Here is a 9,305-nt window from a genome sequence, read left to right as displayed (position 1 = left end):
TATATTCACTTATTTTAATGCGCCTAAGATGCTTAAAATATTAATATGCAAGTTAAAGCAACAAGCAATCAACAAGAAGCATAAGAACTTAGGCGAGTAACCAAGTATTTGTGAAGCGGAAGGAGGAAAGGGAATTGATTGGATGTGTGAAGGAAATTACAAAGCAAAACCATGAAAAGATCGCACTCCAATCAATAAAATCAATCCAAATCAGTTGCATAGTTGACCAAAAAGTAAGGAAGCATGGTTGCTATGTACTTATGAAAATAAAAGAGGTTAGTGGAAAAAGAGTTAGTTGTCATGTACATAGCAAGCATGTTCCCCAGACTTGAAAAGTTTTCAGACAGTTAAGAATAGGCAAGCTCACAATCCAACTTCACAAATCATGCATTATGCCAAAATGAATGGTTTAAAATATGTGTAGCGCACATAATGAAGCAAATAAAGTTTAGCATATCATTAAGGCATAAGCATAAGCTGGTAAGCAAAGCAACAATTAATATGGATGCATATGATCAAATAACACAATGCATCAAGATAAATGCATATCATCAACCATAAAAAAATTGCCTAGTCATGGTTAAAGAATTTAAATCACATGGTGGCCAAAAAATGCAATTCAAAAGATTTATAATGCTTTGAAGGTAATTTACAAGCACTTGGTATGCACAATTATTAAGCATGAAGAATTCAATACCAAGCAACAAATTATAATCTCAATAAAGAAATATAACAATGAATTTTAACAACAACGATGCTAACATAGCATCATGTTAGTACTCAGCAGCAATAATCAAACTAAGGTATTAAAACTACCAAAACAGAAATTACAAGTAAAATAAAAAATGATAGAACAAAGAAGAGATGAGAGGAGTGCGACGGCGCTACAATGTTGCCGAAGCCAAAAGCGGTGGACGTGAGTCGCCGAAGGTGGGTGGACATGGTAGTATATGATGAATAATGATTGGTGCGGGAAATTTAGAATTCTCACAGCTTAACCGGCAAGTACACCGGGTCATCTAAGTAATACCTCAGGTGAGTGAGGGTCGATCCCACGAGGATTGTCGGGCTGAACAACAATGGTTATCTAATTGGCTTAGTTAGGCGAACAAAAAGGGGATTTGATGGTTGAAATTTCGCATAAGACAATAAATATGAGAATAAAGAAAGCAATAATAGGTTTGGTGTAAAAGCAGTGAGAGAAAACAGTTAAGGTTTCGGAGATGTTTACTTTTCCGAATTAAAAGTTCTTACTAACTATTTTAACAATGCATGATTCATTCCATGGAAAACTGTAATTAACTAAACCCTAATCTCTTAGCGATTTAGTTTTCTCTAACCTTCATTAACCGCCACTCTCATGGTAACTTAATTCCGATTAGAGGGTTAAGTTCAAAAAGTAGTTTATGGCCATAAAATCCCTAATTAACCAAAGCTAACAGGATTATATATCACATATCCCAATTAGTTCATGTAATTAGTAATTTAGGAGAAATTTATTTTCAATCTGTTGTTCAAACGAGATAACTCTCTCGAGAATCACAAAAACTCATGTAGCATAAGGATCATACTCTCGTTTTACCCAGATTCATAAGATTAAGAACAAAAACAATCCTTGAAATTGAATCAGTACATTAATTAAAATAGAAAAGTGATTCGCGAAAAGAGATTTCGCACAGCTTAACCAGCAACTGCACCGGGTCATCCAAGTAATACCTCAGGTGAGTGAGGGTCGATCCCACAAGAATTGTCGGACTTAGCAAACATTGGTTGTCAGCTTGGACTTAGTTAGGCAAATAAAAAAAGGGGTTGGTAAGTCAATTCGCATGAAACAATAAATAAGCAAATAAAGAAAGCAAATAAGGGTTTGGTATAAAAACAGTTAAGGCTTCGGAGTTGTTTACTTTTCTGGATTAAAAGTTCTTACCAATTATTTTAATAATGCATGATTCATTACATGGCAAACTGTAATTAACTAAACTCTAATCTCTTAGTGATTTAGTTTCCTCTAACCTTCATTAACCGCCACTCTCATGGTCACTTAATTCCGATTAGAGAGTTAAGTTCAAAAACTAGTTTATGGCCACGAAAACCCTGATTAACCAAAGCTAACAGGATTATATCTCACATATCCCAATTAGTTCATGTAATTAGCGATTTAGGAGAAATTTGTTTTCAAGTTGTAGTTCAAGTGAGATAACTCTCTCGAGAATCACAAGAACTCATGTAGAATAACAACCATACTCTCTTTCCACCCAAATTCATAAGATTAAGACCGAAAATAATTCTTAGAATTGAATTAGTACATTAATTAAAATACAAGAATAATAGTTCTAATTCATAGAAATAAATAGAGCTCCTAACCTTAACCGAGAGGTTTAGTTGCTCATGACTTATAGAGAATACAAAGTTCTTCCAAAAGTGTGCCATCTGATCCAAGATGCCCTCTCAAGGGTGGATCTTATTCCTTATATACTAACGTAATTTGAAATGGAAATAAAATAAAATAAAATAATAAACCCTAAAACTAAAAGATATTGTTTGTAAATAAAAATTACAACAAGAAAATAAAATCTAACTAATAATAAATGCTAGATCCACTAGAGAAGTCCAATGAGAGAGTGAATTCGGACTGCTGCTGGCGTTAAACACCAATTCGGGTGTTTGACGCCCCAAAGGGGGCAGGCTCGTGCATGCTTGTATCCCCTGCTGGCGCTAAATGCCAGCTGGGCATTTCGCGCACATGGGGGTTCTGTCAGCTTTTCTATTTTTTTGCTCCAAACTCTGCCAAATTACTCCGAATTTCACCTGAAATCATAAAAACACTAAAACAACTCAAAGTAGCATCCAAAGAGAATTTTTGCTCTAAAATCAAGCAAAACTAAACAAAATCTAACTAAAATTAATTGGAAAATGATACGCAAAAGGGTATAAGATGCTCATGCATCACAACACCAAACTTAAAATGTTGTTTGTTCTCAAGCAACCAAAACAATATATGACTAAGAAGAGAAAATGCCTGATGAGCAGATAATTTATACGTTTTTTGGCATTGTTTTTAGTATGTTTTTAATATATTTTAGTTAGTTTTTATTATATTTTTATTAGTTTTTATTTAAAAATCATATTTCTGGACTTTACTATGAGTTTGTGTATTTTTCTGTGATTTCAGGTATTTTCTGGCTGAAATTGAGGGACCTGAGCAAAAATCTGATTCAGAGGCTGAAAAAGGACTGCAGATGCTGTTGGATTCTGACCTCCCTGTACTCAAAGTGGATTTTCTTGAGCTACAGAAGCCCAATTGGCGCGCTTTCAATTGAGTTGGAAAGTAGACATCCTGGGCTTTCCAGAAATATATAATAGTCCATACTTTTCCTGAAATTTGATGGCCCAAACAGGCGTTGCAAGTCAGCTCAAGAATTCTGGCGTTTAACTCCAAAACTAGCACAAAAGCTGGAGTTAAACGCCCAAACTGGCACAAAAGCTGGCGTTTAACTCCAAGAAAAGTCTCTACACATGAAAGCTTCAATGCTCAGCCCAAGCACACACCAAGTGGGCCCGGAAGAAGATTTCTACATTAATTACTTATTTCTGTAACCCTAGGCTACTAGTTTTCTATAAATAGGACCTTTTGCTATTGTATTTTGATACGGGGATAGACCTTTTCACGTTTGGGGGCTGGCCTCACGGCCATGCCTAGACCTTGTTCTTATGTATTTTCAACGGTGGAGTTTCTACACACCATAGATTAAGGTGTGGAGCTCTGCTGTTCTTCATGAATTAATATAAGTACTATTGTTTTTCTATTCAACTCAAGTCTATTTCTTCTCCAAGATATTCATTCGTTCTTCAACTTGATGAATGTGATGATCCGTGACACTCATCATCATTCTCACCCATGAACATGTGCCTGACAACCACCTCTGTTCTACTAGCAATAGCTTGAATGCGTATCTCTTGGGTTTCTAATCTAAGATTGGAACCTTCGTGGTATAGGCTAGAATTTATTGGCGGCCATTCCTGAGATCCGGAATGTCTAAACCTTGTCTGTGGTATTCTGAGTAGGATCTGGGAAGGGATGAATGTGACGAGCTTCAAACTTGCGATTGTCGGGCGTGTGACAGACGCAAAAGGATCAATAGATCCTATTCCGACATGATCGAGAACCGACAGATGATTAGTCGTGCAGTGACAGCGCATTTGGAACATTTTCACTGAGAGGATAGGAAGTAGCCATTGACAATGGTGATGCCCAACATAAAGCTTGCCATGGAAAGGAGTATGAATGATTGGAAGAAGGCAATAGGAAAGCAGAGGTTCGAGAGGAACAAAGCATCTTCATACGCTTATCTGAAATTCCTACCAATGAATTACATAAGTATCTCTATCTTTATCTTTATTTTATGTTTTATTTATCTTTTAATTATCAATTCTCCATAACCATTTGAATCCGCCTGACTGAGATTTACAGGGTGACCATAGCTTGCTTCAAGCTGACAGTCTCCATGGGATCGACCCTTACTCACGTAAGGTATTACTTGGACGACCCAGTGCACTTGCTGGTTAGTTGTGCGGAGTTGTGATAAAGAGTTGAGATTACAATTGTGCGTACCATGATGATGGCGCCATTGATGATCACAATTTCGCATACCAAGTTTTTGGCACCGTTGCCAGGGATTGTTCGAGTTTGGACAACTGACGGTTCATCTTGTTGCTTAGATTAGGTACTTTTCAGAATTTTTAAGAATGGATTCTAGAGTTTCAAGGTGTTGTTCTTATCATCACAAAAGCTGATTGATTCTCATCAATTTAGCTGCTGAATGTAATGTCCTGCTGAAGCTTGGCCAAACATGTCTAATCTTTTTAGACTGAAGCTTTAGACTAACATTGCATGATTCCTGGAATTCTTATTAAAAGTTTTGAGTCTCTTTATTTTCTTTTCCATATAAGTTTCGAAAATCACAAAAAAATTTATAAAACCATAAAAATAAAAAATATTTTATGTTTCTTGTTTGAGTCTAGTATCAATTTTTAAGTTTGGTGTCAATTGCATGTTTTTATTCTTCTTGCATTTTTCGAATACATGCAATATGTTCTTCATTGATCTTCAAGTTGTTCTTGATGATTTCAATGCTCTGATCTTTAAATTCTCTTGTTTTGTGTGTTTTGTTGTTTCTCATATGCATTCTCAATTTGTTAGTGTCTCTTATATGAAAATTTTTAAGTTTGGCGTCATGCATGCATTGTTTGATTTGAGTTTCCTAAGATTAGTTGTATTTTGATTGTTTTTCATCATTAAAAATTCAAAAATATTTTCAAAATTGTGTCTTTTCAAGTCAATAATACATAGAATTGAAGATTCAGAACATTCAGCAGAGGAATCAAACAGAAAAAGATGGGCATTCAAAACGCCCAGTGAAGAAGGAAAACTGGCGTTTAAACGCCAGCCAGGGTATCTGGTTGGGCGTTTAACGACCAAAAAGGTAGGATTTTGGGCGTTAAATGCCAGAATGGATGCCATTCTGGGCGTTTAATGCCAGAAGGACACTAGAGGGAAGATTTTGTTTTTAATTCAAATTTTTTTCAAATCTTCATAATTTTTCAAAATCAAATCTTTTTCAAATCATATCTTTTCAATCATATCTCTTCAAAATCAATTTCTTTCCATTTTTTTTAATTTTCGAAAATCCTTGTTATAATTAAAGATTTACTTCAAAATTTTCAAGTTGTTACTTGCCTATTAAGAAAGGATCAAACTTTAAATTTTAGAATCTTATCTTTTAATTTCTTGTTAGTCAAGTAATCAACTTTAATTTTAAAAACTTTCTTTTTCTAAATTGATTTTCAATCATATCTTCTCAATCATATCTTCTCAATCACATCTTTTTCAAAATTAACTCTCAATCATATCTTTTTGATTTCTAATTTCAAAATCTTTTTCAAAAATCACTTAATTTCTTTCCCAATTTTAGTTTTCGAAAATCATCAATCAATTTTTCAAAATTTCTTTTAATTATTTCAAAATCTTTTTAATTTATTTTTGAAAATTCTTCCCCTCTTCTCACATCCTTCTATTTAAAGGACTAACACTCCTCCTCAAGGTACAATTCGAACTCCCTCCTTCTTTATATGTTCGAATTCTCTTCTATCTACCGCCTTCTTCTATTCTTCTTTTCCTCTGACAACTCAAGGAATCTCTATACTGTGACATAGAGGATTCCCTACTTTCTTGTTCTCTTCTCTTTTATATGAGCAGAAGCAAAGATAAAGGCATACTTGTTCAAGCTGATACTGAACCTAAAAGGACCTTGAAGAGAAAGCTAAGAGAAGCTAAAGCACAATTCTCTTTAGAGGGCCTAACAGAGCTTTTCAAGGAAGAAGAAACAATAGCAGCCGAAAACAACAATGCCAATAATACAAGGAAGGTGCTTGGTGACTTTACTACACTTACTCCCGACTTCTATGGGAGAAGCATCTCAATCCCTGCCATTGGAGCAAACAACTTTGAGCTTAAGCCTCAATTAGTTTCTCTAATGCAACAGAATTGCAAGTTTCATGGACTTCCATTGGAAGATCCTCATCAGTTCCTAGCTGAATTCTTGCAAATCTGTGACACTGTCAAGACTAATGGGGTTGACCCTGAAGTCTATAGACTTATGCTTTTTCCTTTTGCTGTAAGAGACAGAGCTAGGACATGGTTGAATTCACAACCTAAAGAAAGCCTGAACTCTTGGGAAAAGCTAGTTAATGCCTTCTTGGCAAAGTTCTTTCCACCTCAAAAATTGAGCAAGCTTAGAGTGGAAGTCCAAACCTTCAGACAGAAGGAAGGTGAATCCCTCTATGAAGCTTGGGAAAGATACAAGCAATTGATCAGAAGATGTCCTTCTGACATGCTTTCTGAATGGAGCATCATAGGTATTTTCTATGATGGTCTGTCTGAACTATCCAAGATGTCATTGGATAGCTCTGCTGGAGGATCTCTTCATCTGAAGAAGACGCCTGCAGAAGCTCAAGAACTCATTGAAATGGTTGCAAATAACCAATTCATGTACACTTCTGAAAGGAATCCTGTGAATAATGGGACAACTCAGAAGAAGGGAGTTCTTGAGATTGATACTCTGAATGCCATATTGGCTCAGAATAAAATATTGACCCAACAATTCAATATGATTTCTTAGAGTTTGTCTGGAATGCAAGCAGCAACAGGCAGTACTAAGGAAGCTTCCTCTGAAGAAGAAGCTTATGATCCTGAGAACCCAGCAATGGAAGAGGTGAATTACATGGGAGAACCCTATGGAAACACCTATAATCCTTCATGGAGAAATCATCCAAATCTCTCATGGAAGGATCAACAGAGGCCTCAACAAGGTTTCAACAACAATAATGGTGGAAGAAACAGGTTTAGCAATAGCAAGCCTTTTCCATCATCTTCTCAGCAACAGACAGAGAACTCTAAGCAAAGCCACTCTAACTTAGCAACCATTGTCTCTGATCTAATTAAAACCACTCAAAGTTTCATGACTGAAACAAGGTCCTCCATTAGAAATTTGGAGGCACAAGTGGGTCAGCTGAGTAAGAAAATTACTGAACTCCCTCCTAGTACTCTCCCAAGCAATACAGAAGAAAATCCAAAAAGGGAGTGCAAGGCCATAAACACGTCTTACATGGCCGAACCTGGAGAGGAGGAAGAGGCAGTGATCTCCACTGAGGAAGACCTCAATGGACGTCCACTGGCCTCCATGGAGTTACCTGATGAGGAACCATGGGAATCTGAGGCTCACACTGAGACTATAGAGATTTCATTGAATTTACTTCTGCCATTCATGAGCTCTGATGAGTATTCTTCCTCTGAAGAGGATGAAGATATTACTGAAGAGCAAGTTACTAAGTACCTTGGAGCAATCATGAAGCTAAAGGACAAGTTGTTTGGTAATGAGACTTGGGAGGATGAACCTCCATTGCTCATCAAAGAACTGGATGACTTGACTAGGCAGAGATTACCTCTGAAGAGACAAGAGCCATGGAAATTCTCAACCCTTGTAACATAGGCACCATGACCTTTGAGAAGGCTCTGTGTGACCTAGGGTCAAGCATAAACCTCATGCCTCTCTCTATAATGGAGAAGCTAGGGATCATTGAGGTACAAGCTGCAAGAATCTCACTGGAGATGGCAGACAATTCAAAGAAACAGGCTTATGGACTTGTAGAGAATGTCTTGGTAAAGGTTGAAGACCATTACATCCCTGCTGATTTCATAATCCTAGAGACTGGGAAGTGTATGGATGAATCCGTCATCCTTGGCAGACCCTTCCTAGCCATAGCAAAAGCTGTGATTGATGTTGACAGAGGAGAATTGATCATTCAAGTGAATGGAGACTCCCTTGTGTTTAAAGCTCAAGGATATCCCTCTGTCACCATGGAGAGGAAGCATGAAGAGCTTCTCTCAATACAGAGTCAAACAGAGCCCCCACAGTCAAACTCTAAGTTTGGTGTTGGGAGGCCACAACCAAACTTTAAGTTTGGTGTTGAACCCTCACATTCAAACTCTAAATTTGGTGTTGGGAGGTTCCAACATTGCTCTGAACATCTGTGAGGCTCCATGAGAGCCACTGTCAAGCTATTGACATTAAAGAAGCGCTTGTTGGGAGGCAACTCAATTTTTACTTATCTATGTTAAATTTCTATTTTCTTTTGTTATTTTATGTTTTCTGTAGGTTAATGATCATGAGAAGTCACAAAAACAATTGAAAAAGCAAAAACAGAAGGAAAAACAGAATGAAAAACAGAACACACTAGAGGAAAAACTTACTGGCGTTTAAACGCCAGTAAGGATAGCATTCTGGGCGTTTAACGCCAGAAATGGGCACCAGATTGGCGTTTAACGCTAGGAATGGGCAAGAAGCTGGCGTTAAACGCCAGAAATGGGCAGCAGCCTGGCGTTTAATGCCAGGATTGGCATTAAGGGGCGTTTTGCACGCTACATGGTGCAGAGATGAGAAATCCTTGACACCTCAGGATCTGTGGACCCCACAGGATCCCCACCTACCCCACCTCTCTCTCTCTTCTTCACCCATTCACCAATTACCTCAATACCTCTTCCCCAAAAACCCCTCACCTATCAAATCCCACCATTCTCTTCACCACTCACATCTATCCTTCATAAAACCCCACCTACCTCACCATTCAAATTCAAACCACTTTCCCACCCAAACCCACCCATAATGGCCGAACCATACCCCCCTCTCAACTCCTATATAAACCCATCTTCACTCCTTCATTTTCACACAACATACACACTACCCATC

General features: G+C 37.3%; 1 non-coding gene across 1 annotated transcript; it reads right to left on the bottom strand.

Moving 5' to 3' along the window:
• Positions 1–6,788: 6,788 nt before the first annotated feature.
• LOC112767529 (small nucleolar RNA R71) lies at positions 6,789–6,896 on the bottom strand. Its single transcript, XR_003184972.1, has one exon. It is a non-coding gene; the product is annotated as a small nucleolar RNA R71 (small nucleolar RNA).
• Between the last annotated feature and the right edge of the window lie 2,409 nt (positions 6,897–9,305).

The sequence above is a fragment of the Arachis hypogaea genome, chromosome 17 (genome assembly GCF_003086295.3).
Source record: "Arachis hypogaea cultivar Tifrunner chromosome 17, arahy.Tifrunner.gnm2.J5K5, whole genome shotgun sequence".
NCBI classification, from domain to species: domain Eukaryota; kingdom Viridiplantae; phylum Streptophyta; class Magnoliopsida; order Fabales; family Fabaceae; genus Arachis; species Arachis hypogaea.
The sequence above is the reverse complement of the archived record's forward strand: the minus strand, read 5'-3'. Positions and strand labels throughout refer to the sequence as shown.